Below are 15,562 nucleotides of genomic sequence, written 5' to 3'. Positions count from 1 at the left end.
ACATTGGGTAGGTACGCGAACCGAAAAATTCCACAACTCTTTATCTGTAGAGTGGTATAGGGATCCTCCATAGGGAGAGGCTAGTTGGCACTTCAGCACTGCATTGTCATCGGGTCCAGGCGAAAGTCCTTCGTCAGATCTGGAAACGGCCTGGATCCGGCAGGCTGCGGGAAAACCTCGGGATAAACAAAGACACTAAAATTAGCGTAGATGCCATTCTTCTTATGATGTAACGAGTACATCAGGATTTGAGGGAAGTGTTCCCAGTTCCGGTTGACCTAATCTAAGCAGCCTAATTTTAAATTATAGAAGTCTAAGCAGCCTAATATTAAATTATAGAAGTCTATAGAGTGTTATGTGAATGCTAGGTCAAAGAGATGTGTTTTTAGTCTAGCTTTGAACTGACAGACTGTGTCTGCTTCCCGGACAATGTTAGGAAGATTGTTCCAAAGTTTTGGTGCTAAATAGGAAAAGGATCTACCGCCAGCAGTCGATTTAGATATTCTAGGTATTATCAACTGGCCGGAGTTTTGAGATCGCAATAGACGTGAAGGACTATAATGCGTTAAGAGCTCGCTCAAGTACTGCGGAGCTAAACCATTTAGTGCTTTGTAAGTAATCAGCAATATTTTAAAATTTATACGATGTTTAATAGGGAGCCAATGCAGTGTTGACAGAACCGGGCTAATATGGTCGTACTTCCTGGTTCTGGTAAGAACTCTAGCGGCTGCGTTTTGGACTAGCTGTAGTTTGTTTAAGCGTGCAGGGCAACCACCCAGTAGAGCATTACAATAATCTAGCCTTGATGTCATGAACGCATGAACTAGTTGTTCCGCATTTGTCAATGAGAGCATATGACGTAATTTAGATATATTTTTAAGATGGAAAAATGCGGTTTTACAGACACTAGACACATGACTTTCAAATGAAAGATTGGTATCAAAGAGCACACCCAGGTTCCTAACTGACGGCGAAGACTTAACAGAGCAGCCATCAAGTGTTAGGCGGTATTCTAGGTTATTACGTGTGGAAGTTTTTTTTCCAATAATTAGAATCTCTGTTTTTTCAGAATTTAGTAGTAGGAAATTACTAGTCATCCAATTTTTAATATCAACTATGCATTCCGATAATTTTGTGAATTGGTGAGTTTCGTTAGGTTTGGAAGAAATATAGAGCTGAGTATCATCAGCAAAACAGTGAAAGCTAATTCCATGTTTCCTAATGATATCTCCTAAAGGTAGCATGTAGAGAGTGAACAGCAACGGGCCTAGTACTGAGCCTTGTGGTACGCCATACTGAACTTGTGATCGATAAGACATCTCTTCATTTACTGCTACAAACTGGTGGCGGTCAGATAAATATGATTTAAACCATGCTAATGCAATTCCACTAATGCCAACATAGTTTTCTAGTCTATTTAAGAGAATGTTGTGCTCAATGGTGTCAAATGCAGCACTAAGATCAAGTAACACTAATAGAGAGATACAACCACGATCGGATGATAAGAGCAAATCATTTGTGACTTTAATGAGAGCTGTCTCAGTGCTATGGTGCGGTCTAAATCCTGACTGGAAATCCTCGCAGATACCATTTCTTTTAAGAAACGAACACAGTTGTGAAGATACTGCCTTTTCTAGTATCTTTGACAGAAAAGGTAGATTTGAGATCGGCCTGTAATTGACTAATTCTGTAGGATCGAGTTGCGTTTTTTTAACAAGCGGTTTAATCATAGCCAGCTTAAAGGTTTTTGGTACGTATCCTAGAGACAAAGATGAATTAATGATGTTAAGAAGAGGATCTATGACTTCTGGAAGCATCTCTTTCAGTAGTTTAGTCGGTATAGGGTCTAACATACATGTTGTCGATTTAGATGAATTAACGAGTTTGCAAAATTCTTCCTCTCCTATGGCAACAAATGAATCAAATTTTACCTCAGGGAGACTACAATGCACTCCCTGATGTGATGCTGTAGTAGACGGTTGCATAGTTATAATTTTGTCCCTAATATTATCAATCTTATTAGTGAAGAAGTTCATAAAGTCATTACTGCTGTGTTTCTTGGAAACTTCTGGGCTTGAAGCTTTCTTTTTCGTTAGTGTTGCCACTCTTTTAAATAAATACCTTGGATTATGTTTATTTTCTTCTAATAGGGTTGAAAAATAAGCAGACTTAGCAGCTTTTAAAGCCTCTCTGTAAGCAATCGAGCTCTCCTTCCATGAAATCCGAAATACCTCTAGTTTTGTTTTCTTCCAGTTGCGCTCCATTTTTCTGGCTGCTCTCTTAAGGGCCCGGGTGTGCTCGTTGTACCACGGTTTTGGTCTATTTTCTTTAATCTTCTTTAAGCGCAACGGAGCAACTGTGTCTAAAGTGCTGGAAAGGAGAGAGTTAAAAGTTTCTGTTGCAATATCAAGTTCTTCTAAGCTATCTGGGATGCTGAGATGATGAAACTGATTAGGAAGATTATTGATAAAGCAATCTTTAGTGGAAGAAGTGATAGGTCTAACATACTTGTAACACGGAGTTGGCTTTGCAGCCTTGGCTAAATGTAATTTACATGAGACTAGATAATGATCTGAGATGTCGTCGCTCTGCTGCAGAATTTCAACAGCATCAACATCTATTCCATGTGATAATATTAGATCTAGAGTATGATTACGACAATGAGTAGGTCCTGACACGTGTTGTCTAACTCCAATAGAGTTAAGAATGTCTTTAAATGCCAATCCCATTGCATCTTTTCCATTATGTACATGTATATTAAAATCACCAACAATTAGGACTTTATCTGCAGCCAATACTAATTCTGATAGAAAGTCAGCAAATTCTTTGATAAAATCTTTATGGTGCCCTGGTGGCCTGTAGACAGTTGCCAGCAGAATTCTCAAACTTGATTTATCGTTTACATTATATATTTTTACATTAAGCACCAACACTTCAAAAGAAATATATTTTAAACTAGATTTTTTAGTGGTTTTGAAAATATTACTATAAATTACAGCGACACCTCCCCCTTTGCCTTTCAGGCGAGGTTCATGTTTATAACAGTAATCATGCGGGGTGGACTCATTTAAAGTAATGTAATCGTCTGGTTTTAGCCAGGTTTCTGTCATACACAGCACATCTAGGTTATAATCTGAAATCATATCATTAACTATGAGTGCTTTTGAAGTAAGGGATCGAATATTCAGCAACCCAAGCTTTATCGTTTGCTCATCTGTATTATATCTATTTTTTATTTGTTGAATATCAATTACATTTTTAACCTTAGATCGGTTTGGACGTTTTTTGGATTTCCAAATTCGGGGAAAAGACACAGTCTCTATATGATGATATCTAGGTGAAAGAGGCTTTATGTGATGGGATTTATCTGACCTTGGTGACGCGAGGCCGCTAGCAGACGGTCGGTTTAGCCAGTTTGTCTGCTTCCTGACCTGATCCCCAGATTGTCATGTTTTGTCTCTAAGACTATGAGCCAAATTACTAGAGAGAAGAGCAGCACCATCCCAGGAGGGATGAATACCATCTCTTTTCAACAGGTCAGGTTTGCCCCAAAAACTTTTCCAATTGTCTATGAATTCTATATTATTTTACAACACAATATAAAGAGTGTAAATGAACAAACGGTGCAAACCATCTTCACAAACTACATCCAAATAAAAAATATACAGAGTGCAAATGAACAAATGTTGCAAATAATCTTCACAAACATCATACAAATAGAGAGATATACTGAGTGCAAATGAACAAATGGTTCAAATAATCTTCACAAACTAAATACAGATATAGAGATTTTCAATGAGTGCAATTGAACAAATGTTGCAAATAATCTTCACAAACGTACAAATAGAGAGATATACTGAGTCAACCTGATCTCACAGAATTCCGTGAAATGAACACGGACCCTTAACTCAAAATCCGTGACAGTTTCACGGAATCGCCGAAAATTCCGTGATGTGATGCCTATGTAAGTCAATGACAGGCAGCATCCGTGGTCCACACACGGGCTGTTACAACACCCGCGCTCCCCCAATTGACGTCGTTTTATAATTTGGAAAGGTAGCTTTAAATATTCTGAGTTTACTTAAAGTACTTTACTTTAAATATTTAGTTTTAAAGTGATTTTAACTTGATATTGCATTGTTCTGTCGTCGTTTGATCGCTAGGATAACGTCTGGTCACCCTGAATTCCGTGACCGTACCACGGAATATTCAGTGGTCGCCACAGATTGTTTCACCTTCACTGGACGATATTGCCTATTGCTGATTTTGACACTTTCAGTAGGCTATTCAAGTTGGCTGTGTCTGTGATGCATGTAGCCTAATTAAACTGTGAACCTCTTATCTACCCTGACCAGTTTCTATAGCCTTTTGCTTATTGACAAATTCTGTGATGGCACAACGGATTCTTCCGTGACCGTACCACAGAATATTCAGTGGTCGCCACAGATTGTTTCACCTTCACTGGACGAGATTGCCTATTGCTGATTTTGACACTTTAAGTAGGCTATTCAAGTTGTCTGTGTCTGTGATGCATGTAGCCTCATTAAACTGTGAACATAGTATCTCCCCTGATCAGTTTGTGTATAACAGTTTTCCTTTTTGTCAAATTCTGTGATGGCACCACAGATTCTTCCTTGGTGGACACACGGATAACCGGATAACTAGAGGCAGGCTAACTAGAGGCAGGCTTGATGGGACATTCTAAAACGCTTAACGTGAAAAACGCTTAACGTGGCTTACTGCACTAAGACAGTGATATTAAAAGACCAAACTCAGTACACATCATATTAATAAACCATACTATGTATAAAAAAATAAGATGAGTCCAAAATATGAACGCAACGCATTTAATTACACGTTAAGCATTTTCCTCCCATAGAAAACCGTTATAAGAAAACGCTTAACGTGGCTTACTGTACTAAGACAGTGATATTGAAAGACCAAACTCAGTACACATCATATTAATAAACCATACTATGTATAAAAAAATAAGAGGAGTCCAAAATATGAACGCAACGCGTTTAATTACACGTTAACCCTGCTGAAAAATCCAGCTTAAACCAGCCTAAGATGGTCAGGCTGGTTTTGGCTGGTCTCCCAGCCTGGTCATAGCTGGTTTATCAGGCTGGTTTTAGAGGGGTTTTGAACACTGTTTTTAGCTGGTCATGCTGGTCGTAGCTGGTCAGTGTTGGTTTTACCTGGTCTTAGTTGGTCAGGCTGGTCTTAGCTGGTCTTAGCTGGTCTTAGCTGGTCAGTGCTGGTCTTAGCTGGTCAGTGCTCGTCGTAGCTGGCCGGGCTGGTCTTAGCTGGTCAGTGCTCGTCGTAGCTGGCCAGGCTGGTCAGTGCTGGTCTTAGCTGGTCAGTGCTGGTCTTAGCTGGTCAGTGCTCGTCGTAGCTGGCCAGGCTGGTCAGTGCTGGTCTTAGCTGGTCAGTGCTGGTCTTAGCTGGTCAGTGCTGGTCTTAGCTGGTCAGTGCTAGTCTTAGCTGGTCAGTGCTGGTCTTAGCTGGTCAGAGCTGGTCAGTGCTGGTCTTAGCTGGTCAGTGCTGGACTTAGCTGGTCAGGCTGGTCTTAGCTGGTCAGAGCTGGTCAGTGCTGGTCTTAGCTGGTCAGTGCTGGTCTTAGCTGGTCAGGCTGGTCTTAGCTGGTCTTAGCTGGTCTTAGCTGGTCAGTGCTGGTCTTAGCTGGTCAGTGCTGGTCTTAGCTGGTCAGTGCTGGTCTTAGCTGGTCTTAGCTGGTCAGTGCTGGTCTTAGCTGGTCAGTGCTGGTCTTAGCTGGTCTTAGCTGGTCAGTGCTGGTCTTAGCTGGTCAGTGCTGGTCTTAGCTGGTCAGTGCTGGTCTTAGCTGGTCAGGCTGGTCAGTGCTGGTCTTAGCTGGTCAGTGCTGGTCTTAGCTGGTCAGTGCTGGTCTTAGCTGGTCAGGCTGGTCTTAGCTGGTCTTAGCTGGTCAGTGCTGGTCTTAGCTGGTCAGTGCTGGTCTTAGCTGGTCAGTGCTGGTCTTAGCTGGTCTTAGCTGGTCAGTGCTGGTCTTAGCTGGTCAGGCTGGTCTTAGCTGGTCAGTGCTGGTCTTAGCTGGCCAGTGCTGGTCTTAGCTGGTCAGAGCTGGTCTTAGCTGGCCAGTGCTGGTCTTAGCTGGTCAGTGCTGGTCTTAGCTGGCCAGTGCTGGTCTTAGCTGGTCAGTGCTGGTCTTAGCTGGTCAGTGCTGGTCTTAGCTGGTCAGTGCTGGTCTTAGCTGGTCAGGCTGGTCTTAGCTGGCCAGTGCTGGTCTTAGCTGGTCAGTGCTGGTCTTAGCTGGTCAGTGCTGGTCTTAGCTGGTCAGGCTGGTCTTAGCTGGCCAGTGCTGGTCTTAGCTGGTCAGTGCTGGTCTTAGCTGGTCAGTGCTGGTCTTAGCTGGTCAGGCTGGTCTTAGCTGGCCAGTGCTGGTCTTAGCTGGTCAGTGCTGGTCTTAGCTGGTCAGTGCTGGTCTTAGCTGGTCAGTGCTGGTCTTAGCTGGTCAGGCTGGTCTTAGCTGGTCAGTGCTGGTCTTAGCTGGCCAGTGCTGGTCTTAGCTGGTCAGTGCTGGTCTTAGCTGGCCAGTGCTGGTCTTAGCTGGTCAGAGCTGGTCAGTGCTGGTCTTAGCTGGTCAGTGCTGGTCTTAGCTGGTCAGTGCTGGCTGACTCTGTCTTCTCAATTTTTTTTCTCCTGCCACTGGGTTTTGTGTCAAATAATGTAAACAATTCCAAGTCCACTTTAAATAATCTTCAGGAACACAAGCAACCATTCAAACAAATTGATTTTATTTGATATTGCAAGCCTATTAAAACAACCTATTGCTATTCTAACAGTTATGTATAAAAAAATATTAATTATTAAATTGCTAAAAACTATATACAGATGTAACTGTATTACACATAAGACATATTACACATTTTCATTTTTCCTTTCTTTTTTTATGATATCTTGAATTTTTTGGGATATGTAATATCCCACTTGCTTCTCCCGCTTCTCTCTCTCTCCTTTCTCAGGTTCTTTTTGTTTGAGCCAGTCACTGAAACAGACTTGAAAGAGAAATAATTTAGATTATTAAGTGATTGTTACTTTTCAACTAGTAAAACTTAGAAAGGCAAACTATAGTGTCACATATTTGTTACAATGTTTTCTCCTTTTTTAGAAGCAGCCTATAAAAACATGCATCTGATAGTTGTTCCTTGTATTTATTGCTAATATAAAGAGAAAGTTTATGTAAAGTAATCTATTATTTATACACCAATGAAATTGGTGAAATCTGAAGGAGTTTAATTATGTTCTAGATATTTTATTGACAAATAAGAGAGTATAAATGGATGACTATAAATAAGGATATCTGAACATTGACAGTTTTACAAACATTAAAAATATCAACTAATGTAAAACCATTTTAACAAAATTGGCCATGGTTACATAAAGTACATGAATGAATCAATGAATGAAGAATGAATGGAAATAATAGATTACCTCTCAAAACTTGCAGCTTGGAGGGTGTCAGGGGAGGCTTTGCAGAGTGTTTATTAGTGGGACACTCCTTTCCTGACACACTTCTGCATTTTAAAGTGTTTGTCCCCCACAGTGCCACAGCCATCTCTTTGACATAGAGAGAATCTTTTGTTGATAAATGTATCTTCTTCCACACCTCTTCTCTGATCCAAACATGGTTTCCTATGTGGATCTTTAAGACAAAACATAAATGAACTTGAATTGTATGAAAAAAAAAAAACTCAAACATTCTTTAAAATATCTTATATATATACCACAGAAGAAAAAAACTTATAGAGAATATATTCCAGTAGGTAGCTATAAATGTTGGGCCGTTCCTTTAAGTACTTTGGGTACCACATAAGAGCTGCATTTTTTTTTAAAGATCTCAATATAAAAAATAGGAAGCTGTAATTTTTTCCTACAAAGATCTCTAGTCATCTTCATAAGTTGTGTGGAACCTTTCAGCATCTGTAGGATCTGAAAGCAACCTTAGTCTTGAATAGATGCTATATTTAATTGCAAGTTAATCAAAAATGAGGCTCGTGGGATAGTTCAAAAGGTTGTACCATCTAAATGTGCTGGATCTTTTTTCATCATCACCACCGATGTATTCTTAAATCTATTTATTAAAATATACATATTTCATCAACATAACAGTACATTTGAGAGATTATAAGTCTGTTTTTTACAGACAGTGTTAGCTGTAGCTTTGATTTCAAATTAAAGGCACAATAAGATTTTACATTAAATATCCAAAAACCACTAAACCAGTGTAATTAAATTCATTTGACATTTATTTGTATAGCGCTTTTCACAAATCTGCTTTACAGATAATACATGAGTCCACATTTCAATTTAGAGTGATCTGTTATCATATGTGTCCAAGTTATGTACATGTACAAATCACAGTTAGCTAACAATGTAATAATTTTAATCTAAAATAATGAGCTCATTGAAGTAATGCATACATGTCTGTTAACATATGATTGTTATATATTTTGTTGACTTTTTGCGTCGCATGTCAGTGACGTCATATCATGATTAGTCTTAGGCTATTGTTTGAAACTCTTGTTTTCTTGAATTACAACGAGTATCATGTTTTTACCATGCCTCTGAGACAACACTATTTTGACACCAAGTGGCTAACATCACATAATTAGAAAGAGCTTTATTTGTAGTCACAGTAATACAGCATTTTTTCCACCACATAAATTTGCTTTAAATTTAATTGCATGATATTTAGCATTTAGTCATCCAGCTTTTTTTTATTATGATATTCTAATAATGATTTAGCGTACTGTAATGTGCAATGGTGTGTCGCAGGTGTCTCTGATTAGAACTTGCTTTAATTTTCTTTCTGCTCCCACGACTCAACTTTTTGATGTGTGCATGTATTGAAAACCAAAGCTGTGTAAAAAGGCTTGACACTAATGTACCTTTCCATCCTTTATTTCATAAAGACTCAGAGGTGATTCAGAGGTGGGTTGTTGCTCTCTGAACTCTGGCAGCTCATCTGGTCTTCTGTCAGGTGTGCTCCGACCTGCAACCAAACAAACAATGATAGGGGCAAATGTATTAAGGCCTTCAAATAAAAGGTGAAGTCCTATTCTAGATCAATATAATACACTTTAAAAATAATTCATCCTTTCAACCTAAAAATTGAGGCAGCAGTCATGTTTTCAACATGAGGTACTATTGAGTAAGTGGTATGACCTTATTTTTGTTAAATCATCTTATTTATATGAAGTTTTTGTAACTTTACATTAGATAGATAGATAGATAGATAGATAGATGATTTTAAAGCATTTTAGCATAAATTGCAACAGAAAATGTGAAAAAATGAATCTCTGAATACATATCTAAATATTATAAATGTGCTTCAGATGATTTAGAACAATACTTGTTTCCGAGAAGGCTCTTTGTAGCACTTGGTTTATGTTGTGCTGCAGTGTGATGTTGAGGCTTCTGTATGTAGCCAGCTCTGCAACACGACCATCCTTCTCCTTTCCTAATTCAGCACATCTTTAATGTTAGAACAATAAACAGAAAAGAAATTTAAGTTTTTCTCATCAGATTCTCATATTATAAGATTCTGAAATTGATCACTAAACTTGCATTATTAAGAATCTCTTATTATAGGCTATGTTTGTAAATAAATATAAAACATTTATTATTCATAAACGCTTACTTTTGTTTGCATTCTTCAAGATTTTCTTCCAAGCCATGTTTGTGTTTCTTTATGTAGTGGTATCTTTTTTGCAAATCCTCATATATTTTTTGAGGTACAACTCCTCCATCTTCACTGTCAGAACTCTCCTCTCTCTTTTTCTTTGGGTCTGTCTCAAAAAGTGGGACCTCTCTCTTCTTTGCCTTTCTTTCTTCAAGAATTTTCAAAAGGTTTTCTCTTTTTTCAGAAGCTTCAACTGTCTTTAGCGTTTTCTGTAAAGCATCATCATTATTATTATTATCAATAAAAATGTAACAATGATGTTGAATGTACAAAATTGGTAATAAATCACCAGCTTTCTGAAAAAGGTTACACTGTCAAATATGTAAAGGTTCAGCCAAAATACTGCTATATAATATTTGGATGTAACGGACTGATGGACTTGGCCACCATTTGCTTTCAGTTCATTTAAAAAAGATGGCAACTGAGCCTAAAAGAAATAGTTATACAGGTTTGGAACAATGAGTGAGTAAATGATTACAGAAATTTGAGCTAGGCCTATCCTTTATCTTTTTTTTCAACTTCAAAAACGATAATATCAATTAGAAGGGTATTTATAATGTCTTATAATACACAGTGGATTATATATATTCATTAAATACTTTTACCATAATGCTTTATGCCCCATGCTATGCATGGTATAGTAACTACTAGAGCATTATAGGGTTAAAAACACAAGACATCAAATTGGGTGAAGATATTGGATGATAATGGGTTAATACTTTAATAACTTATAACTTTAAATAGCAAATACAAGTAAGATTTAGAATGCGTGAGTGTTTACAATTATAATATTAAAAATTATGATGAATGTATTAAAATTATTTAAAATATTACAAATAATTTATAAATACAATTAGCATTAAAAATATATTAATTAAAAACAAACTGATGTGCGTACTATCCCGATTAGTTGAAGAGTTCGAAAGAACCGATTTGCGACATGACTCTTAATGAATCATTTCGAGTTCAATCATTTGAAAGAGATGCTATTTTTTTTGTTTGTTTGCGAACCGGAAGGTAAACTAGCCTAAACAATGAACGGGAGGAAAAGTTCGTACATCGATCAGGTAACGTTAGGCCTAAGTCATGTTCTCAGGTTTAGAAATCAAAGATAGCTTTTAAAACAGTACGTTTTTCTTCTTCAGTTCTCCTTTTTCTTTTGTAGTTATCGTCTCGTCCTCTTCGTCATCCTGGTTTAACGTTAGGATTTTTGCGGTTCTGATCCGTTTGGATGGTTTGGCCAATTCCTCCTCCATCTCTTTACGGGTCTCTGGAGGTGGTTAATTGATTAATGTAAGTAAAATTTACATTTTTATCTTAGTCAGCGGGATTTCAATTGACATAAGTTAATTAAGCAAAATTTACTTTATCTAAACGTTAACCTTAGCAGTTCCGGATCACAATCCGTACAGCGGCGCTTCCGTAACATGAATCCGTACAGTGACCTTTTGAATCAAATGTACAATGAATCACTTCCAGGTCAAATAAAGTTATATATACCTTTGGAAACTGTGTTTTTTCATATTTGATCTTCTTCACTCATTGTCGAAGTCCACGCCCTTTGAAGACGACATTTCAGCGGTAAGTACAAGGACACCCGAGTGACGTTTAAAAATGGCGGTGGGCGGGGATCTCGCGTAGACTCCGGTGAAGGAGGGAAGAGAGTCAGCGAATGAAATGAATGAAGTTTTGGTCATGTGGTCTATAGTATTGAAGTTAAACGTAATGGTTATTGGTGTTGAACATTTTTAACCTAAAATGTGTGTTATAAGGTTAATAAAACCCTATTTTAAACAGCGGTTTAAAAACTATGTTCACGAGGTCTTGGAAACGACCTGAGGTGACTGAACGCGCCATTTTTCGTAATGAACAATATTTTGCAGATCAGCGATATAAGGACGTTAAAGTCAACCAAAGAGTCAAATCTGAAGTAAATTGTGTCATAATGAAATCTAACTACTATAAGACACCCTGCACGATGAGGTAGGGTGTCCATAAACAAAGTTAAAGCTAGCAGCTTAAGCAGAAGAAACTGCACTTTGACGGGCGCTAGAAACAGCTTTTGCTAAACGCTTTTTTACCGCCCATAGCAGTAATTAATGTAAGTCCCCCAGGACAAATGTAAACATCTTGTTTTTTCAACCCAGTGATCTCAAATATCTAGCTAATGAATACATGAATGAACAGTGTTATACCCATTTTATTAAGTTTATATACATAGTTATAATGTAAACCACCCCAGGAAAAATTTAAACATTTTGCTTCAACCCAGTGATCTCAAATAACTAGCTAATGAATAAATACATAATTAATTAATAAATAAATAACTAGCTAATGAATAAATGAATGAACAGTGTTATACCCATTTTATTAAGTTTATATACATAGTTATAATGTAAACCACCCAGGAAAAATTACACATTTTGCTTCAACCCAGTGATCTCAAATAACTAGCTAATGAATAAATGAATGAACCGTGTTATACCCATTTTATTAAGTTTATATACATAGTTATAGTGATCTCAAAGAACTAATGAACAGGCGAATGAATGAACCATATATTCTTTATTTTTTAAAATCAAACAAAACAGAAAACTCAAGTCTTTTGTGTGCGTTTTCAGAAAATGCCAAAACAAAACAAAACGTATAAAAAATGGTCCGAAGAGGACATGAAGGCGGCCCTGGAGGAACTGGAGGCAGGGCAGAGCCTGAGAACGGTGGGGGTCCGCTACGGCATCCCCCACAACACTCTTCAGGACCATCGGCGAGGCCGCTACGCCTACCAGCCCCACCCCAGCCGTGCCCTCCTCCCGGTGGAAGAGGCATCTTTAGTTGCTTATATCATTTGGATGGGCAGGCATGGCTTCCCCGTGACAAGGGCCGTAGCGACGTTGATGGCCACTGCTATTGTCAAGGCCTCAGGACGCCAGACAATGGTGAACTTTGAACATGGGCTGAGCCGTATGTGGTGGTGCCGTTTCCGGGAACGCCACCCGGAGCTGTCGGCCAGGACCCCCGACCCCCTGGACCGGCAGAGGGTTTTCGGTGTGACGGTGCCTCGTGTGGAGGCACTCTTCAACATATTGGAGCCCATGTTTGCCGGGAAGAGCTGGCATGATCGTCCTCACCTGGTGTTCAATTGTGATGAAACAGGCTTTGGGGATAAACAAAAAAGCAGGAAGGAGAAGGTGTATGCACAGAGGGGACAAAAACATGTGTATCGCCAAACTGTGGTCACAAGGGAGCACATCAGCGTCCACTGCTGTGCTAGCGCGGCAGGTGTGAGCATCCCCCCCATGATTATATATGGCCAATGCTTGCCCAGTAACAGTTATGCGCTAGATGGCCCCCCCAACGCCCTGTATGCCATCAGTGAGAAGGGCTACATGGATGGGCCCCTGTTCGTGAGGTGGATCGAACATTTTCTGAAGCATGCTCCGGCAGAGCGTCCACTACTGCTAACTTGCGACCAACACGAGACCCATATGTCCAAGGACGTGGTGGACCTCTGTCGGGGCAATGGTGTGGAGGTGGTGTGCCTGCCAAGCCACACTACCCATGCCCTTCAGCCCCTCGATGTGTCCCTCTTCGGGCCACTGAAAGAGGCCTTCACCAAGCTGGCTACAAATATGGGACTGGTTAGAGGAGACCTTGTCCTGGGGAAAAAGCATTTTTCTTCAATATTAAAATTTGCTTACCCAAAGGCGGCCACCGTGGAGAACATAAAGAAGGGGTTCCGGCTGACAGGTTTGTTCCCCCTGAACAGGCACGCACTGGAGGACAGTGATCAGGTACAAACAAAATAACAAAAAATAGACACTGCATAGGCTAAATACAATAGAAACAATGCAAACAATAATAAGATAATATATCTTTATATTATAAAAATAGGCCCAGATATACTAATATCTTTATCTCCTCTAATTTACATTTCAGATGATGATCATCCCTCCAGTGGCAGTCCACCCAGCCCCTCCTGCCACCACCATCACCACGGCCCAGATCCACGCAGCCCCTCCTGCCACCACCATCACCACGGCCCAGATCCACCCAGCCCCTCCTGCCACCACCATCGCCACGGCCCAGATCCACACAGCCCCTCCTGCCACCACCATCGCCACGGCCCAGATCCACCCAGCCCCTCCTGCCACCACCATCGCCACGGCTCCTCCCGACAGCATATCAGTGCCAGTTGTTGCTGGCTGTGTAGAGTGCCCCACCTGCCATCGGCCACCAAATCCTTTGATCGCGGCTGGAATTATCCCGGCGGGGCTCGCCCACATCCTGGTCCCGCCACGCTTTGACCAATCGGCCCGGAGGAGGCGGCGGCAGCAGGTTCCTGCTGGAGCACGCTGCATTACCAGTGACGAGTTTGCATCTCACCAAGCTGAGAAGGAGAGGGAAGAGAGGGAGAAGCAGGAGGCGAAGAGAAGGAGGATGGAGGAAGTCAAGGAAAGGAAAGCATTGATGGAGGAAGAGAAGAAGAGGAAGCAGAGAGAGAAGGAGCAGAGAGAGAGGGAGAAGGCGCAGAGAGAGAGGGTGAAGGAGCAGAGAGAGAGACAGAAGCAGAGGGAGAGGGAACAAGAGAGAGAAAGAATACGGAGAGAGAGGGAGCAGGAGTGGCTCCAAAATGACATCTGTGCAGCTTGCAAGCAGCCAAGCCCCCCAGGAACTGCAACAGAGACAGTGGAGTGGGTGCAATGTGAAAATTGCACCCTCTGGTACCACACTGAGTGTGTCACTAATGTGGTACCAGAGGAGGCATGGCTGTGCAGGGAGTGTGACATGAGTCGCAATCCACAAATATGCTTATAAATAGTTTTGGTATTATTATTGTATATATTATTATTGATATATTATTGTATATATCAATTACATGTTCTATTTTATATTGCTATATTTACTGCATTCTTTGTTTATTTGTTTTAATAAATATGTCTATGTTCCTAAAACATTTATCAAAAGTGCATCAGTGTTTTCTTGTAGCACACAGTTTCCTAAAACCTAAAGCCATGTTTGATACAGTGACCGTTATTGACCTCAGTGATTAAAAAAAAAGTAGCATACTGAAACTAAATGATGATCTAAATGAAGGACTTTTGGTGGAGGATACAAGCTTTCATAATACACACAGCCTATCAAATAATGAACAGCAGAAGCTAAGAAGCTTATCAAATAAAACATTAGCAGCTAGCTGCTACCTACACACCGTTGAAAACACGTGAAGTTTATACTGAAACTAAATACACATCCAAATCGGTTATTTCGGCCTGACAACAGATAATATACATAGCATATAAAGTAACAAACAGCAAAAGTTAAGGTAATTCACATAAATTTATATATAAACGATACCTTCACGTCGTCGAAATCATGATGGCCCGTTGTACGGTTTCATGTTACGCTCCCAACAATGACTGTACGGAATCTTGTGACGCGTAACATAGTTCCCCACCCAGCGCCGCCTCAGCAAATCGCCATTTATGAGCATTTCATAGGCCAAAAATGAACCAATCAAAGCTAAGAAACGAAGATAAGACCCTCCCCCAGTAAATGACATATCAAAAGTTCATTGGTCTAATCCGTTAAGGGTTGCTCTGACGTTTTTACGTGCCCGGAAGCGAGTTTTCGTGTACGGATTGTGATGCGGAACTGCTACCTTTTATGAGAAGTACCTGGGCTTGATAAAATGTATTTTCCCAGCGAACAAGATATAAAATATCCTGTTTATAATTTTTAGGGTCAAATTTTTTTATGTCTTCTATGGGAACGATATGTTTGTGTCCGTCCGAATACCGCACATAGGCAAACATGTCTGAGGTAAAATGTCATTGTTTTGAA

At 40.0% G+C, this 15,562-nt stretch overlaps 2 long non-coding RNA genes across 3 annotated transcripts; both read right to left on the bottom strand.

Moving 5' to 3' along the window:
- Positions 1-6,901: 6,901 nt before the first annotated feature.
- On the bottom strand, positions 6,902-9,028 carry LOC143718522 (uncharacterized). 2 transcript variants are annotated; one of them, XR_013196426.1, is made up of 3 exons: positions 8,928-9,028; positions 7,471-7,681; positions 6,902-7,024 (listed from the first exon to the last, which is right to left on the bottom strand). It is a non-coding gene; the product is annotated as an uncharacterized LOC143718522 (long non-coding RNA). The 2 variants fall into 2 exon arrangements; XR_013196427.1 differs by having other exon boundaries at positions 6,908-7,034.
- A 3,568-nt stretch (positions 9,029-12,596) lies between these two features.
- LOC143718521 (uncharacterized) lies at positions 12,597-14,751 on the bottom strand. The gene is made up of 3 exons (XR_013196425.1): positions 13,942-14,751; positions 13,420-13,494; positions 12,597-13,342 (listed from the first exon to the last, which is right to left on the bottom strand). It is a non-coding gene; the product is annotated as an uncharacterized LOC143718521 (long non-coding RNA).
- Positions 14,752-15,562: the final 811 nt, after the last annotated feature.

Source organism: Siphateles boraxobius, unplaced genomic scaffold (assembly GCF_051911475.1).
Source record: "Siphateles boraxobius isolate OS27281-9 unplaced genomic scaffold, OSU_SipBor_1 61, whole genome shotgun sequence".
Lineage (NCBI taxonomy): Eukaryota > Metazoa > Chordata > Actinopteri > Cypriniformes > Leuciscidae > Siphateles > Siphateles boraxobius.
The sequence above is the reverse complement of the archived record's forward strand: the minus strand, read 5'-3'. Positions and strand labels throughout refer to the sequence as shown.